The sequence below is a fragment of the Salvelinus sp. IW2-2015 genome, unplaced genomic scaffold, assembly GCF_002910315.2.
Source record: "Salvelinus sp. IW2-2015 unplaced genomic scaffold, ASM291031v2 Un_scaffold16467, whole genome shotgun sequence".
NCBI classification, from domain to species: Eukaryota; Metazoa; Chordata; class Actinopteri; order Salmoniformes; family Salmonidae; genus Salvelinus; species Salvelinus sp. IW2-2015.
The window spans coordinates 98,665-115,780 of NW_019957600.1; the positions used below are offsets into that span (position 1 = coordinate 98,665).

A 17,116-nucleotide genomic window follows, 5' to 3' on the forward strand; every position below is an offset into this window, starting at 1 on the left:
GTTGCTCTCCTCATTTGGACCCACTGGTTTAACATGTGTTTGTCACACTGATTTAACATGTGTTTGTCTCACTGGTTTAACATGTGTTTGTCGCACTGATTTAACATGTGTTTGTCTCACTGGTTTAACATGTGTTTGTCTCACTGGTTTAACATGTGTTTGTCTGGAGCTGACAAGCATGTGACTCATGTTTTACGTCTGTCGGCAATCAAAACAGATTTATACACAGATTTGGGGTAAGACGAAGAGAGATAAGCTTGAGTAGGTCACATTTCAAAAGTCTTCTCGACTCAGTTTTATGTAATGTTTTCAGAGGATGAATCTTACAGTCAGATCGTGCATGTTTCTAACAGCTTCCCAATCAACAAAGACGGTCACACCTCATGTACCATACCAGAGAATAATTCAGTGGAATTCAAACACTTTACTACTCCTTTAGGTTAAATGGAAATGTGTCATTGTTTTCCATTATAACTCAATCATGATTTTATCACAACACCCCAATGTCACCCACATTCCCCGACCACCATGCTTCTGARGCCCATGTCTCTATGTCTGTCCCTGTCAGTGCTGGAGGCCCGGGTGCAGCTGGAGCCCAGAACCATCCCGGTGCTGCGAGGTTTGGAACCTCAATGGTGGCTCTGTGTTGACCATTTCAGCCCAGTACGGTATTCTCTCAAACAACTCCAATGCGACTGCCATAAACCGCTCCACCAATCAAGTCTTTAGCTGGGAATTTGTCCTGAAGAGAGTCCAGTGCAGCCACCAGGGACAGGTGACCTGTGACCTCCAAAACATCCAGAGGCAAACTGATGATCTGTTTGTTCAAGTTTTGTGTGCTTTTCTCATTTGGCTGTCCTTGAGCTGGCTGCCTACTGGCAGGCTGACAGTATTCAGTATGGCAGAGAAACTAAGGAAAACAGAAAGGAAAACGCGACACACTGCTGCTCATGCTCCCAGGTGATACTTATTTATAACGGTCTTCATCAGTTATCCACATCCCAGGTGGGGGTGGAAGGTCCTATATATAGGGGCAGTACTTAGTGACAAAATGTCAAAATTATTGTGTGCCCTAATTGAATATATATTACTGTAAATATTGATCACATTCCTTGTGTATGATCATATATTTTGATGAATTGAATGTTAATAATGTGAACCTATGTTAGATATTTTTTACCTCCTGTTTCAGGAAGTGATGTCACTAAGTACTGCCCCTATATATAGGACCTTCCACCCCCACCTGCGATATGGATGCCTGATAAAGACCTAAATATCACCTGGGAGCATGAGCAGCATGCAGTGTTTTCCTTCCTGTTTTCCATGAGTTTGCCTACAACTCCAGCACCTGCAGAAAGTACCTGGATGTGTGTATGTTGTTCAGCTTTTGTAGAGAAACAAAGGAGCCACAGTACTGCAAAGGTTTTTCAAGAGAGGATTTCAAAGGCCAGCTGGGAAGTAGGATTTTCATTTCTTATGGATTCTCTCTCTCTCTCCTTGTTTCTCACACATGTATCCACACTCACATGTACACGTGCATACACACACAAAGAAAACAAAACAGGTGGAACCACTTTTGAAAATAATGGCAGAATGAAAGAAGACAAAAAGGGGGAATTTAACCTTGACTAGGAGAAGAAAAGCAGAATAAACAAAAGTTTAACCTAATCCTTGATGATGCCACCCACACACTCCCTGACACTAGAGATAAAAACTGTTTTCCTAAGCCATATTGGCCTGTTGCTTTAATTGAAAACCTTTGTTTAAATCTGTTTGAGGTTTCATGCATGCAGTAGATTTTCTCAAATTTTTCTCAAAGCAGCTGATTTAGTTGTTGGGCATCGATCCAGGTGTATATCAAAGAGGAGGACTGCTGCAGTGGCTGTTTTGATGGGCTGTATGACATTGTTGATGCAGGGCTGAAGGGTGTGGGATGGGAATCGATTGGGCCAGTTATAAATACAAAGTGGAGGGAACTCTCCTGAGCACCAGTCACACACCACCCGGTATTTAGAGTCTGTGATCCCTCACCTGATATGCCCTACTGTCACGCCCTGACCTTAGAGCCGTTTTATTTCTCTATTTGGTTAGGTCAGGCTGTGATTTGTGGTGGGCATTCTATGTTGTCTATTTCTTTGTTTTGGTCCGAGTATGTTTCCCAATCAGAGGCAGCTGTCTATCGTTGTCTCTGATTGGGAATCATACTTAGGCAGCCCTTTTTCCAACTTTCTGTTGTGGGATCATGTTTTTGTTAGTTGCTGGTTTAGCGCTACAATACTTTACGTATCGTTTATCTTTCTTGTTTTTTTGGTGTTCATTTAATACATTCAAAATGTACGCCTACCACGCTGCACCTTGGTCTCATTCCGACGACAGCCGTAACACCTACCTCTATCCCTGAATTCCTCTATTGCTCTATCCCTGCTTCCCTTTTCCCCCTCTATCTCTCTTTCCATATCTTCGACTTGGATGTCGATTAAGGCAGCCCCCCGCACCTCTCTGATTCASAGGGGTTGGGTTAAATGCGGAAGACACATTTTGATTGAATGCATTCAGTTGTACAGCTGACTTTCCCTTTTCCCCTCTATCTGTCTGTCCATGTTTCCCTGTGACCCTGTTTCCAGTATGCAGATAAACTCTGTTCCACAGGGGCTAAAGGTGTGGAGAGATTCAGTGTCAAAATAGTTATCTGAAATTGTTCTCTCTCCAAGCCAAAAGTATCCCAGTGAATCATCTCCGAGAGTTTGCTGGGGATACCCTGCATGCCACAAAGAATACTCAACTAGAAATGAAGAAAGATGAAGAATGATTACAACCCATACACTGCCCCAGAATTCACCAAAACTGATAAGCTGTTAAGACAGTAGCAATGCTAGGAGGTGTTGCTCATATCTCTTCTACATTTTTCATATAATCTTATTTTAAACTCCACTCATATTGGAAAGTTGGACCGAAGACAAATAGGTTGTAAACAACACAAGCTGAGAAATGTATAATTCATTTTTTGATAAAAACATAAGTATTGTATTAATGATGTTAACTCTGGAACGTTTTAGCATAAAAATTAATGAGATGGTTATGATGATGATGTGTAAAAAAAATAGCATGATGATGACATCACTGGGTGATGAATCTTTATTACACCATAGAGGATATTCACGTATTCCCCTTTCCTCTCATTATTCAGCTAATTTCACCCTGCTGCAAACTGAGAGCTCAACTAAAAGCCTGAGCAATGTCCTCCATGCAAAAAGGAGGGAACAAAGCAATGACCCATTGCCTTCAATATATTACAGGAGGAGTCCTCCTGTATTGCCAGAGCTACACATTATCACTGACGTACACTGAGTATATCAAACATTATGAACATCTTCCTAATATTTAGTTGTTTCTCCTTTTCGTTCAGAACAGCCTCAATTTGTCTGTGCTTGGACTCTACAAGGTATCGAAAGCGTTCCACAGGGATGCTGGCCAATGTTGACTCCAATGCTTCCCACAGTTGTGTCAAGATGGCTCGATGTCCTTTGGCTGGTGAACCATTCTTGGTACACACGGGAAACGGTTGAGCGTGAAAAACACAGCGGCATTGCAGTTCTTGACACAAACCGTTGTGCCTGGCACTTATTACCATACCCCGTTCAAAGGCATTTAAATCTTTTGTCTTGCACATTCACCTTCTGAATGGCACACATGCACAATCCATGTCTCAATTGTCTGAAGGCTTAAACATCTTTCTTTAACCTGTCTCCTTCCCTTAGGGCTCCCGAGTGGTGCAGCGGTCTAAGGCACTGCATCTCAGTGCTAGAGGTATCACTACAGACACCCCTGGTTTGAATTCAGGCTGTATCACAACCGGCCATGATTGGGAGTCCCATAGGGCGGTGCACAATTGTCCCAGCGTCGTCCGGTGTATGCCGTCATTGTAAATAAGAATTTGCCTAGTTATATAAAGGTTACATTTTACGTGGATTTAACAATTGACATCCATAAGGGATCATAGATTTCACCTGGTCAGTCTATGTCATGGACAGAGCAGGTGTTCTTAATGTTTTATATACTCAGTGTATGTAACCACTACCCATTAACAATAGTGCATGGTGGATCAAGCCCTCCAGTGTGGATGCAGAGGATCTCAGAGCCTTTGAATTAATTGTGCATCTAGGCCTTTTCCAGTTAACCATCAGCAACTCTGCTGGTGATTTGTGGCCCGTTGGTCCAAATATTCCATTGGAGGAGAACCACAAATCTACACTGGAGACTGGTCTCACTCCTTCGTTCTAATTGTCTAATATGAGTATGATGCAAACACGCCCACACAGAACATACACACACATACTGCTTGCAGACACACAAACACACATACATGCATGAACATAGTGTTCACACTCACACTTTTTAACATGAAGAAATCAATATGTCTGTATGGGGTTGTTGAATATGAACAGAATGTGCTGTAAGGGCTAGAGCCGAGGATGAGGCCACTTTGATGTAAATCAGAGGCGAGTGAGCGTGCCTTTGGTGATTGGGCTGGAGAGGCGCAGTGTGCTGTTCATCAGAATAAATGCACTAACACGCACACATGCACACAGACAGACACACATAGACAGCTACTAGTGCTGTTGGAGAGAGACAATACTGCTCATCCGAGTAGAAGGCGCCCATACTTTTTCCAGATTAAAGGCTGTCCCTCAGAGTGGCAATTTCTCTGCCAAGGGCCCTGTTGAAAAATCACAGGAATTAAAAAGAGTTGTACTCCTCACCAGCATCTTCTCAGGGAACAGTCACAAAGCCTGTCTTAGATGGCTAGGCTTACTGTGATTAATGAACCATATGAAACCTTATTTCAGAGATCACTTAGATTGGAATGATGGGGGAGGAGCCTAATGTTGTAAGGGACTGACTATCTTTCCTCAAATGTATCAATTTTCCATCCATGATTAGTTGCAGTAGTTTATTAGTCCATGGAAGTGAGATACTGTTTTCTTCTTCTGATCCTCTTTACTTTATTGCACTGCTGAGATTTTCAATGGGGAGACAGCAAAATAAAAGTTATCAACTCATATGACACCAAATCAAATATCAAGATGCAGCCTATAAGGAACAAGGGAAGCCATCATTGTGCACAGAACATTGAGAGCTTTGATCCTGAATCAACATAGACATGTAATTTGGTTAGACAAAGCGACAAAGCTTCAGTAATTATCCGTCTATCTATAGCAATTCTCTACTGCACCCTCTGCCTTTCACTCTGCCAGACAATAGACTTCACAGAAGATAACGCCCAGTCTAAGTGGCTTATTTGGCTGCCAGTGTATGAGATAGGGGAAAAGAGGCTTTCTCCCATCAGTCTTTTGAGACCTCGAGGCACACGATTGATCATTTAGGAAGAGTAAGAAGCCTCTAAGTGAGCAGGTCAATTCCGATCAGAGAATCCCTATCCGTCTCAGGATACACTTGGCATGCATACAGTACACACTCATATGGCGTACTACACACAGCGCCTTCCTCTAATCCAGAAACACACAGCTATGCATGTGACCGAACCAGCTAAATACTACACACACTCTTGCAAAATAGCACAATGGACTAGAATGACCTGGCAAACTGTAAGAAATACATACAGTATCCCAAAATGCTTTCTCTTTTATTTCCAGAGAAGGGTAACGTGGTGAAGGGGAAGAGGTCCTGTTCCAGTACCTGACTGTAGGCTGGTACCCAGAGCTCAGTCTGACTTGGCTGGTGAATGGCAGAGAAGTGGACCAGGGTCAGTACAACATCAGGGCTGAAGGGACTGTTGATGTGGAGTGCCTCCACAACCTGATCAGTAACTTCAGCGTCCAGGCAGCAGAGAGCTCTCATGTGGAGTGCCTAGCCTCTGTGTCTGCCCTCCCCATGCCTCAGTCCAGCAGTGTGCATCTGACAGTGGGTGAGAAACACAAAATTGCTCGCTCTCTCTCTTTCCCTCTACTCAGAGCTGAGATTTGTCTACATCCTCATATTCATCAGTGAAAACAGACTGTGGGGGTTTGTTATTGTTGATGAGAGGAATGACAAGAAAGGCATTGCAGGAGAGACATCTTTTATCACCATTGAAGTCATCCTACATAAATAGAGTATTGGGAGCAGGATTTGGTACGCTCACTGTGTTATGTTGCATACTGAGTTTCCCCTCTGTGGTTTGGGTAATCTTGAATTACATTCAATAGTGTAAACAAAAGACAAGACACTCTCCCTGCCACAATCACAGCAAATGCTGATAATAGATTTGATCGATTAAAATATTAAATGACGAATTACATTTTTCGGCTTCTTTGGGACTAAACCTCATAAATGACCTTCTTTGTTTAGTTGCAGAGGTGATGGTGGAGAATGTATGCGACGACTGCACTGTTCTAATTGCAGATGACAAAGGAGATGATTGTGGACGACAGGAAAAAGAGGACCGAGCACACCCCCATTCTCATCGACGGGGCTGCAGTGAAGCAGGTTGAGAGCTTCAAGTTCCTTGGTGTCCACATCACCAATGAACTATCATGGTCAAAGCGCACCAAGACAGTCGTGAAGAGGGCACGAACAAAACCTATTCCCCCTCAGGAGACTGAAAAGATTTGGCATGGGTCCTCACATCCTCAAAAGGTTCTACAGCTGCACCATCGAGAGCATCCTGGTATGGCAACTGCTCGGCCTCCGACAGCAAGGCACTACAGAGGTTAGTGCAAACGGCCCAGTACATCACTGAGGCTAAGCTGCTTGCCATCCAGGACCTCTATACCAGGCGGTGTCAGAGGAAGGCCCTAAAAATTGTCAAAGACCCCAGCTACTCTAGTCATAGACTGTTCTCTCTGCTACCGCATGGCAAGCGGTACCGGAGCTCCAAGTCTAGGTCCAAGAGGCTTCTAAACAGCTTCTACCCCCAAGCCATAAGAGTCCTGAACATGGCTACCCAGACTATTTGCATTGACCCCACCCCCACCCCCCTCTTTTACACTGCTGCTACTCTCTGTTGTTATCATCTATGCATAGTCACTTCAATAACTCTACTTACATGTACATAATACCTCAACTAACCGTTGCCGCGGCACATTGACTCTGTACCGGTACCCCCCTGTATATAGTCTCGCTATTGTTGTTGAACTGCTCTTTAATTACTTGTTACTTTTATCTCTTATTCTTATCCGTATTTTTTTTTTAACTGCATTGTTGGTTGGGAGCTCGTAAGTAAGTATTTCACTGTAAGGTCTACAGCGGTTGTATTCGGCGCATGTGACTAATAAAATGTGATTTGATTTGAGTAACAGCCTCAGTGTCCACTGTCCTCCTGCTCCTGTTGCTAAGCATCTGCATTGTCCTCTGTTACAGACGGAGGAGAAGAGCAAGTAAGCGCCTTTCTTTTCTTTTTGTACCGCTCAGTGAAAAATGTCCAACCCCCCACCCTCACGGGAACAATTATTAAAGTATAATGAAGGAGTTAGGCGGTCACGCGCAGTGATTCTGCAATGTGTTCCACGCCTGCGTCGGCAAGGGCATAGGGTTTTTGAACGTATACAGAACTTCCACTGTCAGCAGAATGATCCAGTTCTAAAGTGCTGGCTTGGCCTAACCCCCCACCTGTCCACAACACACAGGAGCACCCCCATGGAGAGACAGTTGTCCAGAAGAGAGACACACCTGGTGGTCACTATATGGAAATGCAGTTATTCTGTCACTAAGTAACACAGGTAGACATACTCATGAATATGGGTGAGAATGTCATTAGGCAGAAATTAGCATATTCAGTTTACTTTCCATTTGCTATGTTGAATAATCGGAGAGTTATGTCAATCATCAAACAGTCTTATGATCTGGTGTTACAAATACCAAGACAGATTCATAATGACTCTAATAGGGGCCACAACCCACAAACATGTCTCTGAAGTGACCCCCAAAAATCTTAAACTTCCCACCTCTGGGATTAATGTCTTACTGGGTTACCAGCAGACAGTGAATAGAAGGTTTTGTGAGTCTTTGGCGGCTTTCAGAGTAGAGACGGATGGTGAGGAGTTTCTGGAGAGCCATCTCAGAGGGGATCGTTGTTGTGTGCGACGAGGCGTCCGTCTGGCTGTTTGTGTACGATAACAAAACCTGCCCCTGAGTCATGCATTAGACTGCTCTAATCCCTGTGACTAATTTCAGACCAGTGCAAACCAGGGCCATGATTGGGAGCTGTAGGATTATCTTAATAAAGCAGGTGTGCCCTCCTTTGTACATTTACAGTATTCACCCAATAGTCTGATATCTTTTTCACTGTCCTTGATTTGGTCCAGTTCCTTTCCCCGCTTTCCTTACTATAACTCACAGGCAGCAAAGCATCAAATCAACATAATCAGGATTTTTCACATTTAACAAAATGGCATGACTCCAAGTCAGTACTGCTCTCAGTTGGCTAATCCAACACACTGAAGAGTAATGCATGCATTGCAATTATTCGTACAGAATGGGGATTAAATATATTCACCTTAATAACGTTGGACAGTATGGGTTTAAAACATCAAGACAGAGGCAATTTCTCCTCCTGTAAAGAGTCTGGTTTATCCTTCTCCTGGGCTGGCACCATCTGTACCGCCATTGTTATAGGATTGTTTTGGCTCTGGCCAGGACCTTGGGCTAAGAAAGGTAATGATGCTGCGTGATAAGATTCATTAACAATCAGCTCAGGCTTTCACTCTAACATTTCTAAAGTGACCTCAGGCTTGAGTGAGTGTGTGCTGGCCCAAAACTAATTAACGCTGCATTTACAGCTGTCATACATACCTTAGAAAAAAGGTTCTATCTAGAACCTTAAAGGAACACATTTTGGTTGTAGGTAGAACCCTTTCTAAATGGAACCCAAACCCTGTGCGGACAGCCGATGCTGTGGTCTATGCAACCACAAGGAAGGTCAGGATTACTCTATTAATCTAGATTGAGCATTGAGACAGTGAAAATCCTGTACGATAGCTGTAATATAAATTCACATAAGATACTGACTGTTGTAATTTTCTGTATTTGGTTGTCTTTCAGAATCAAGCCAACTGGAGACAATAAGGTGAGTGTTTGACGCTCTTTGTACCATTCTTTCCAACCTCTCAACTTGCTTGTTAATGTAGGATTATACAATATTTGAAAAGGTACAGACCTTGGCATTTTTTTATTGGCAAGAGCTGCCGAATGAAGATCCAGGATCAAGTATGGCTACTTTAGAGGATATGACTAACCATCCATGAAATGATTCATTGGAAACATTTGTGAGAGGGTACTAATACAGTGTCATCCTATTCATTCAAAATTCCATTAGTCCTTTARATAAGTTACTGCTGGCACTCGGCATAAATCTTAGTAAATAAGTCTACCCAAAGGCATGTATTTAAATGTCTCCGAGTCTGCCTTGTGTCTGAGAAATATACTGGGATTTTAGAGTTAATTAAAATAAAGAATTGAGAATAATTATTTGGAACATTAGATGGTTATTAGATTATAACATCCACATTAAGATTGAAACTCTAGTTTACCCCCCAAAACATTCAACTTGAATGTGTTACTGCAATGTATTTCTGTTTCATTGACTGCATTAACTTCCATGTGGATATCAGTAAAAACAAGTGAAATTCATGACAATATGTACAGTACATTCAGAAGACTCAAATAAATTTGTATAGGTATGGAATGGGACACTTTTTATATTTGTCAGTCCTGGCCTGTGGAATTGAAAGCAGGTGTGTGCTGTGGGTGGAACTTCCTAACACTTGTCCCCAGCAGGCAGGTTACCAGTCTCTCAAGGGGGACTTGAAACAAAGTCCAGTCACAGTTTCTCTCTTCTCTCATGAAGTGAGGGCAATGATAGTGATGGCAGAGCATTGTCGTATCCAGGATATGCCGTGCCAACAATGATTCTGCAAGTACGCTTCTGTATGCTCTCGAGATGTTCAGAGAGGGCTTGAGTCAAGGAGCTGTGCCAAGCTGGTGCGGTATACTCTAGGCAGGGTCAAGCATTGCTAGTAGATCTAGTTTTATACCATTTGTCAGCAGTTTTAATGTCCCTCATGATACGATTTTACTATTGAAGCAGTGAACACACTGACTTAAGAGTGGTTAAGTCTAAATTAATTGAATAATGATGTTGGATTTTTCGTAGGTATCAGCTTGTACACCGGCAAGACAATTGATAGTACCAACATAAAGCTCCCAAAACTGTTGATTCTTTCAAGGTTGCACCGTTTTCCTTTTGTAGGGTAGGAATTGGTCATATTTTCTATTGAGCTGTTACTCTGGGTTTCCACAGGATAGACGAATCACAGAGTGGGAGAAGCTCTGTTGCCAAGGCAACAGGGGGGAGGTCAACCTGGGATACACCACAGAGGGCCACTCAGGTGAGAGTCAGTGTGACAAATACCACTGCTCCTCATTAGGACACATTATCTTCAACATCTAATGAGATCAGTGAGGTATGTTGGCATAGAAAACCAGATTGGATAGGCTATTTTATTTTATGTGATTTTTTTTTTTTTTAAGTATTATAGGCTACTAACAGCATTAGAGGCTATAATTGACTATGATGTAATCATAATGCCATGTTCTATGTTGGAGCCGCTGTACTATACTTCCTCCCCTGAGCATACAGTGTGGTCCAGTGAAAAGGTCAGGTCAGATGATGTCAGGTCAGGTAAACACCTATTTCTCTCTCGACAGAAGCTGGCCGCAGTGACCTCATCATCACTGGGGGAACCCACAGCCAGATGAGCTCCATCAGCACTCACAAGGTAAGGAGAGGGAGAGAGCAATTTACCGCAGTTGAATAATGCAGTCAGTCTCCATTCTGCAGCCGGAGCCCCTGACACCTCCCAGGCTCTCACTGACGGGGACTGCAGGGATTACCAAGATCCTCCCCCTACCGGGGGACAGTTAACTCTCAATGGCTGTATTCGAAATTACATCCTATTCACTATATAGTGCACTAGTTTTGACCAGGGTCCATGAGTCACTCATAATGCTGAACTTGACACATTTATGAAATTGCTTATTCCAGTTACTAATAAGCATGCACCCATTAAGACAATTACTGTAAAAACTGTGAAATCCACTTGGATTGATGAGGAATTGAGAAATTGCATGGTTGAAATGGGATGAGGCAAAAGGTATGGCAAATAAGTCTTGCAGCACAACCGATTGGCATACGTACTGCAAATTGAGATATCATGTGACTAAATAAAAATAAACTATACTATGAAACAAAAATAAATCATATAAAGAATGATAGTAAAAAGCTTTGGAGCACCTTAAATGACATTTTGGGAAAACAGGTTAACTCGGCTCCATCATTCATTGAATCAGATGGCTCATTCTTCACAAAACCCACTGATATTGCCAACTACTTTAATGTTTTTTCATTGGCAAGATTAGCAAACTTAGGCATGACATGCCAGCAACAAATGCGGACACTACACATCCAAGTATATCTGACCAAATTATGAAAGACAAGCATTGTACTTTTGAATTCCTTAAAGTGACTGTGGAAGAGGTGTCAATCAACAATGACAAGCCACTGGGGACTGACAACCTGGATGGAAAATTACTGAGGATAATAACGGACGATATTGCCACTCCTTTTTGCCATATCTTCAATTTAAGCCTACTATAAAGTGTGTGCCCTCAGGCCTGGAGGGAAGCAAAAGTCATGCCGCTACCCAAGAATAGTAAAGCCCCCTTTACTGCCTCAGATAGCTGACCAATCAGCCTGTTACCAGCCCTTAGTAAACTTTTGGGAAAAATTGTGTTTGACCAAATACAATTCTATTTTACAGTAAAACACTGACAACAGACTTTCTGCACACTTATAGGGAAGGACATTCAACAAGCACAGCACTTAAAAAAATTAATGATACAAATATTGTGGGGGCTGTTTTTGTTAGACTTCAGTGCAGCTTTTGATATTATCGATCATAGTCTGCTGCTGGAAAAAGGTATGTGTTATGGCTTTACACTCCCTGCTATATTGTGTTACCTGTCTAACAGAACACAGAGGGTCTTCTTTAATGGAAGCCTCTCCAACATAATCCAGGTAGAATCAGGAATTCTCCAGGGCAGCTGTTTATGCCCGTTATTTTTTTCAAACAACATGCTTTGAGTAAAGCCAGTGTGTCTATGTATGCGGATGACTCAACACTATACATGTCAGCTACTACAGCGACTGAAATGACGGCAACACTTAACAAAGAGCTGCAGTTAGTTTCAGAATGTGTGGCAAGGAATAAGTTAGTCCTAAATATTTTTTTTAAAACTAAAAGCATTGTATTTGGGACAAATCATTCACTAAACCTCAACTAAATCTTGCAATGAATAATGTGGAAATTGAGGAAGTTGAAGTGACTAAACTGCTTGGAGTAACCCTGGATTGTAAACTATCATGGTCAAAACATATTGATACAACAGTAGCTAAGATGGGGAGAAGTCTGTCCGTAATAAAGCACTGCTCTACCTTCTTCACAACACTATCAGCAAGGCAGGTCCTACAGGCCCTAGTTTGGTAGCACCTGGACTACTGTTCAGTAGCGTGGTCAGGTGCCACAAAGAGGAACTTAGGAAAATTGGCTCAGAACAGGGCAGCACGTCTGGCCCTTAAAGTACACAGGGAGCTAGCATTAATGATATGCATATCAGTCTCTCATGCCTCAAAGTGGAAGAGAGATTGACTTCATCACTACCTGTTTTTGTAAGAAGTGTTGACAAGCTGAATGTACCAAGCTGTTTGTTTAAACTACTAGCACACAGCTTGGACACCCATGCATACCTCCCTTGACATGCCACCAGAGGTCTCTTCAAAATACCCAAGTCCAGAACAGACTATAGGAGGCGCACAGGTAACTGATGCAAGCAGTTTTTTTTTAACTGGTAAAAATACACCTTATGGAACAACGGGGAATGTGAAGAGACACACACGCACAGGTACAGCCACAAGTATATGCACACAAGCGCTAGCACACGCACTCTACACACACGCACATTGTAATATTGTTGTATGGTGGTATTATACATTTAGTATTGTAGATATCTAGTGGTGTAATAATGTTATATGATGTACTGTTTTATATTTTGTTTGATACTGTATGTAATGTAAGTGCCTTAATGTGTCTTGGCAACAGCTGATAGGGATCCTAATAAATACAAATACACCTACTGTACTGTATATGATAACTAACTGACTGTTGAAAATGTGATTTGCTGGATATATAGATTAAAGTTTGTTAGTCGATAATACACTGCTCAAAAAAATAAAGGGAACACTTAAACAACACAATGTAACGCCAAGTCAATCACACTTCTGTGAAATCAAACTGTCCACTTAGGAAGCAACACTAGAGATGTGAGCAGAATAAAAATTCGCTTCATACATCACATGCACTGTATAGTGGCCAAAATCGCGAAAATGACAAACAGGAGTGGAAAATTATAGAGAGGGGCTGTTAAGTTTAGCTAAAAGACACCCACCATAAAAGGTAGTGGTCTCCTTCGGACTGCAGATGGTCTGACCAGGCAGACCACTTTCATTCCTTAATGCTTCCCGGCTGGCTGATGTTTGTTTTTGGTTACACTATTGATCGAGAATGCTGGCGGTGCTTTCACGCTAGTGGGAGCATGAGACGGAGTCTACAACCCACACAATGTCAGGGCTCAGGTAGTGCAGCTCATCCAGGATGCACTTCAATGCGAGCTGTGGAAGAAGGTTTGCCGTGTCTCTGTCAGCGTAGTTCCCAGAGCATGGAGGCGCTACCAGGAGACAGGCCAGTACAACAGTACAGGAGACGTGGAGGAGGGCCGTGGAGGGCAACAACCACGGCAGCAGGACCGCTACCCTCGCTTTCGTTTAGTGCAGAAGGAGAGCCCTGCACAGCCCTGCAAAATGAACCTCAGGCAGCCACAGGCACAAATGTGCATGTGTCTGCTCAAACAGTCAGAAACAGACTCCATGAGTGTGGATGATGAGGCCCGACGTCCACAGTGGGGGTTTGTGCTTACAGCCCAACACCGTGCAGGACGTTTGGGCATTTGCCAGAGAAAACCAAGATTGGCAAATTCGCACAGTGCCCTGCGCCTGTGCTCTTCACAGATGAAAGCAGGTTCACACGCACATGTGACAGACGTGAAAGAGTCTGGAGACGCCGTGGAGAACGTTCTGCTGCCTGCAACATCCTCCAGCATGACCGGTTTGGCGTGGGTGTCAGTCATGGTGTGGGGTGGCATTCTTTGGGGGGCCGCACAGCCCTCCATGTGCTCGCCAGAGGTAGCCTGACTGCCATTAGGTACCGAGATGAAGATCCTCAGACCCTCTTGTGAGACCATATGCTGGTGCGGTTGGCCCTAGGTTCCTCCTAATGCAAGACAATGCTAGACATCATGTGGCTGGAGTGTGTCAGCAGTTCCTGCAAGAGGAAGGCATTGATGCTATGGACTGGCCCGCCGTTCCCAGACCTGAATCAAATTGAGCACATCTGGGACATCATGTCTCGCTCCATCCACAACGCCACGTTGCACCACAGACTGTCCAGGAGTTGCGGATGCTTTAGTCCAGGTCTGGGAGGAGATCCCTCAGGAGACCATCCGCCACTCATCAGGAGCACGCCCAGGCGTTGTAGGGAGGTCATACAGGCACGTGGAGGCCACACACACTACTGAGCCTCATTTAGACTTGTTTTTAAGGACATTACATCAAATGTGGATCAGCCTGTAGTGTGGTTTTCCACTTTAATTTTGAGTGTGACTCCAAATCCAGACCTCCATGGGGTTGATAAATTTGATTTCCATTGATAATTTTTGGGTGATTTTGTTGTCAGCACATTCAACTATGTAAAGAAAAAAGTATTTAATAAGAATATTTCATTCATTCAGATCTAGGATGTGTTATTTTAGTGTTCCCTTCATTTTTTTGAGCAGTGTATATTGGATATTAGTTAATCAATGTTGATGAGTTAATGGAGCTTCTTTAGATATCTTATAAAGATTTGTTTAAGAAATAAAAACCAGTAACTGATTGGTATATTGGATCAAAGGAAATGTTCAGAGTTGTTGCATGATCACTAATGGTGATGGGAGAAACGATATGGCAACTACACCGTCCTTAGATTGTGCTGAGTTTTCTTTTGCCCCCTTGCATTGTTCTTGAAGTAACTTTGCACAAGGTCTCGTTTGACTGTGGATATAGATACTTTTGTACCTGTTTTTCTCCCAGCATCTTCAACAAGGTCCTTTGCTGTTGTTCTGGATTGATTTGCACTTTTAACATTAAAGTACATTCATCTCTAGGAGACAGAACGTGTCTCCTTCCTGAGCGATATGACAGCTGCGTGGTCCCATGGTGTTTATACTTGCGTACTATTGTTTGTACAGATGAACGTGGTACCTTCAGGCGTTTGGAAATTGCTCCCAAGGAGGAAACAACTTGTGGAGGTCTACAATTTTTTTTCAGAGGTCTTGGCTTGATTTCTTTTGATTTTCCCATGATGTCAAGCAAAGAGGCACTGAGTTTGAAGGTAGGCCTTGAAATACCATCCACAGGTACACCTCCAATTGACTCAAATGATGTCAAATTAGCCTATCAGAAGCTTCTAAAGCCATGAATCATTTTCTGGAATTTTCCAAGCTGTTTAAAGGCACAGTCAACTTAGTGTATGTAAACTTCTGACCCCACTGGAATTGTGATACATGTGAATTATAAGTGAAATAATCTGTCTGTAAACAATTGTTGGGAAAACTTGTGTCATGACAAAGTAGATGTCCCTATCGACTGCCAAAACTATAGTTTGTTAACAAGAAATTTGTGGAGTGGTTGAAAAACGAGTTGTAATGACTCCAACCTAAGTGTATGTAAACTCCCGACTTCAACTGTACCTTCGTGTTCATCGATGAATGATGCCAACATTAATAATGTATGCTATCCCCTCCAGTGAAAATGGATACAAGAGACATTCAACAAAAAGGAAGACAGAAATACATTTTTATTACATGCAATATGCAGACGTGCTCTTCAAAAGCTGTCTATGATATAAAGCATGTCCTATATTATATGAGAGGAAAGCTATGTTACACAATATGATCATGCTGGAACTCAATAATCCAATAATGTATGTATTCAATACACACTACTGGCATGAATAGGAAGAACATTCACTGTCTCTATCTACCCATTAATAGAGCTAAGCAACCAAGGAGCAACCAAACCCCAGTAAACTTGCAGAAAAACAGTGTTTGGTCAGTCGGTGTCCCTAAAATATTCAATGAGGAGGAACCAGAGTGTCATAAAACATTTAAGCCGAAATAACCATTTTCCCCAACAATAGCTAGTCAGAAAGGATTGTTTCCCCCTGTTCCCTTTCCTTCATAGAATCTTTTTTTTTTTTTTTTACAACTAAACCGTATTCCAATATGTGTCAGCACCTCTACCCCAGCCTCCTTTAATTCCCTTATGAGGAGAGGAAACGGCTACAACAGCCATGGAAAAGCTTTGAGTGGTATGCTGCTGCTGCTCCTGTGAGAGAGAGGCTCAGCAATGCATTGGAAAGTGGATATTCTTCCAGAAGGGAGGATATAACATCAGCATATTATAATGGTGAAGGACAATAGTCGCGAGTGGTGGAGGTATATGAACCTGTCATAGCAATTCTATAGTCACACATACGTTGCTGTCATTTACAGAGTCGGTATGCATAAAAATAATGACATGCCTATGACTTCTATCTCAGAGGTAGAGACGCTTGATTTGCTACATCTTTTAACAGCATGGGAGCAGAAAGTGACAAGGAATGCAATTCAGTGGCTTATGCGTTGTGAATAGAAAATACGCCGACATCTCAGTGTATGTAAGCATTTTTAAAGACCTGTTTAGCACATTGATTTGACTTATCAGTACCTGTGACCTTGGTGGAGAACAAGGGGCCTGAAATCTTTGGTGAGTGGCGTAATAATGACCAAGACTATCAAATTGTAAGTGCTACCTCAACTGGACCTAAAAACACAACAAAGCAAAATGTTTGGGCCCTGACCTTAATACCTCTATTTGCAGATGAGGGGTTTCTAGTCTACATTATCTATCTGTAAATGGTACAGTAAT

At 42.6% G+C, this 17,116-nt stretch overlaps 1 pseudogene; it reads left to right on the forward strand.

Annotated features, from left to right (window-relative positions):
- The first annotated feature begins 528 nt into the window (after positions 1-528).
- Positions 529-14,123, forward strand: LOC139027469 (uncharacterized; annotated as a pseudogene).
- Positions 14,124-17,116: the final 2,993 nt, after the last annotated feature.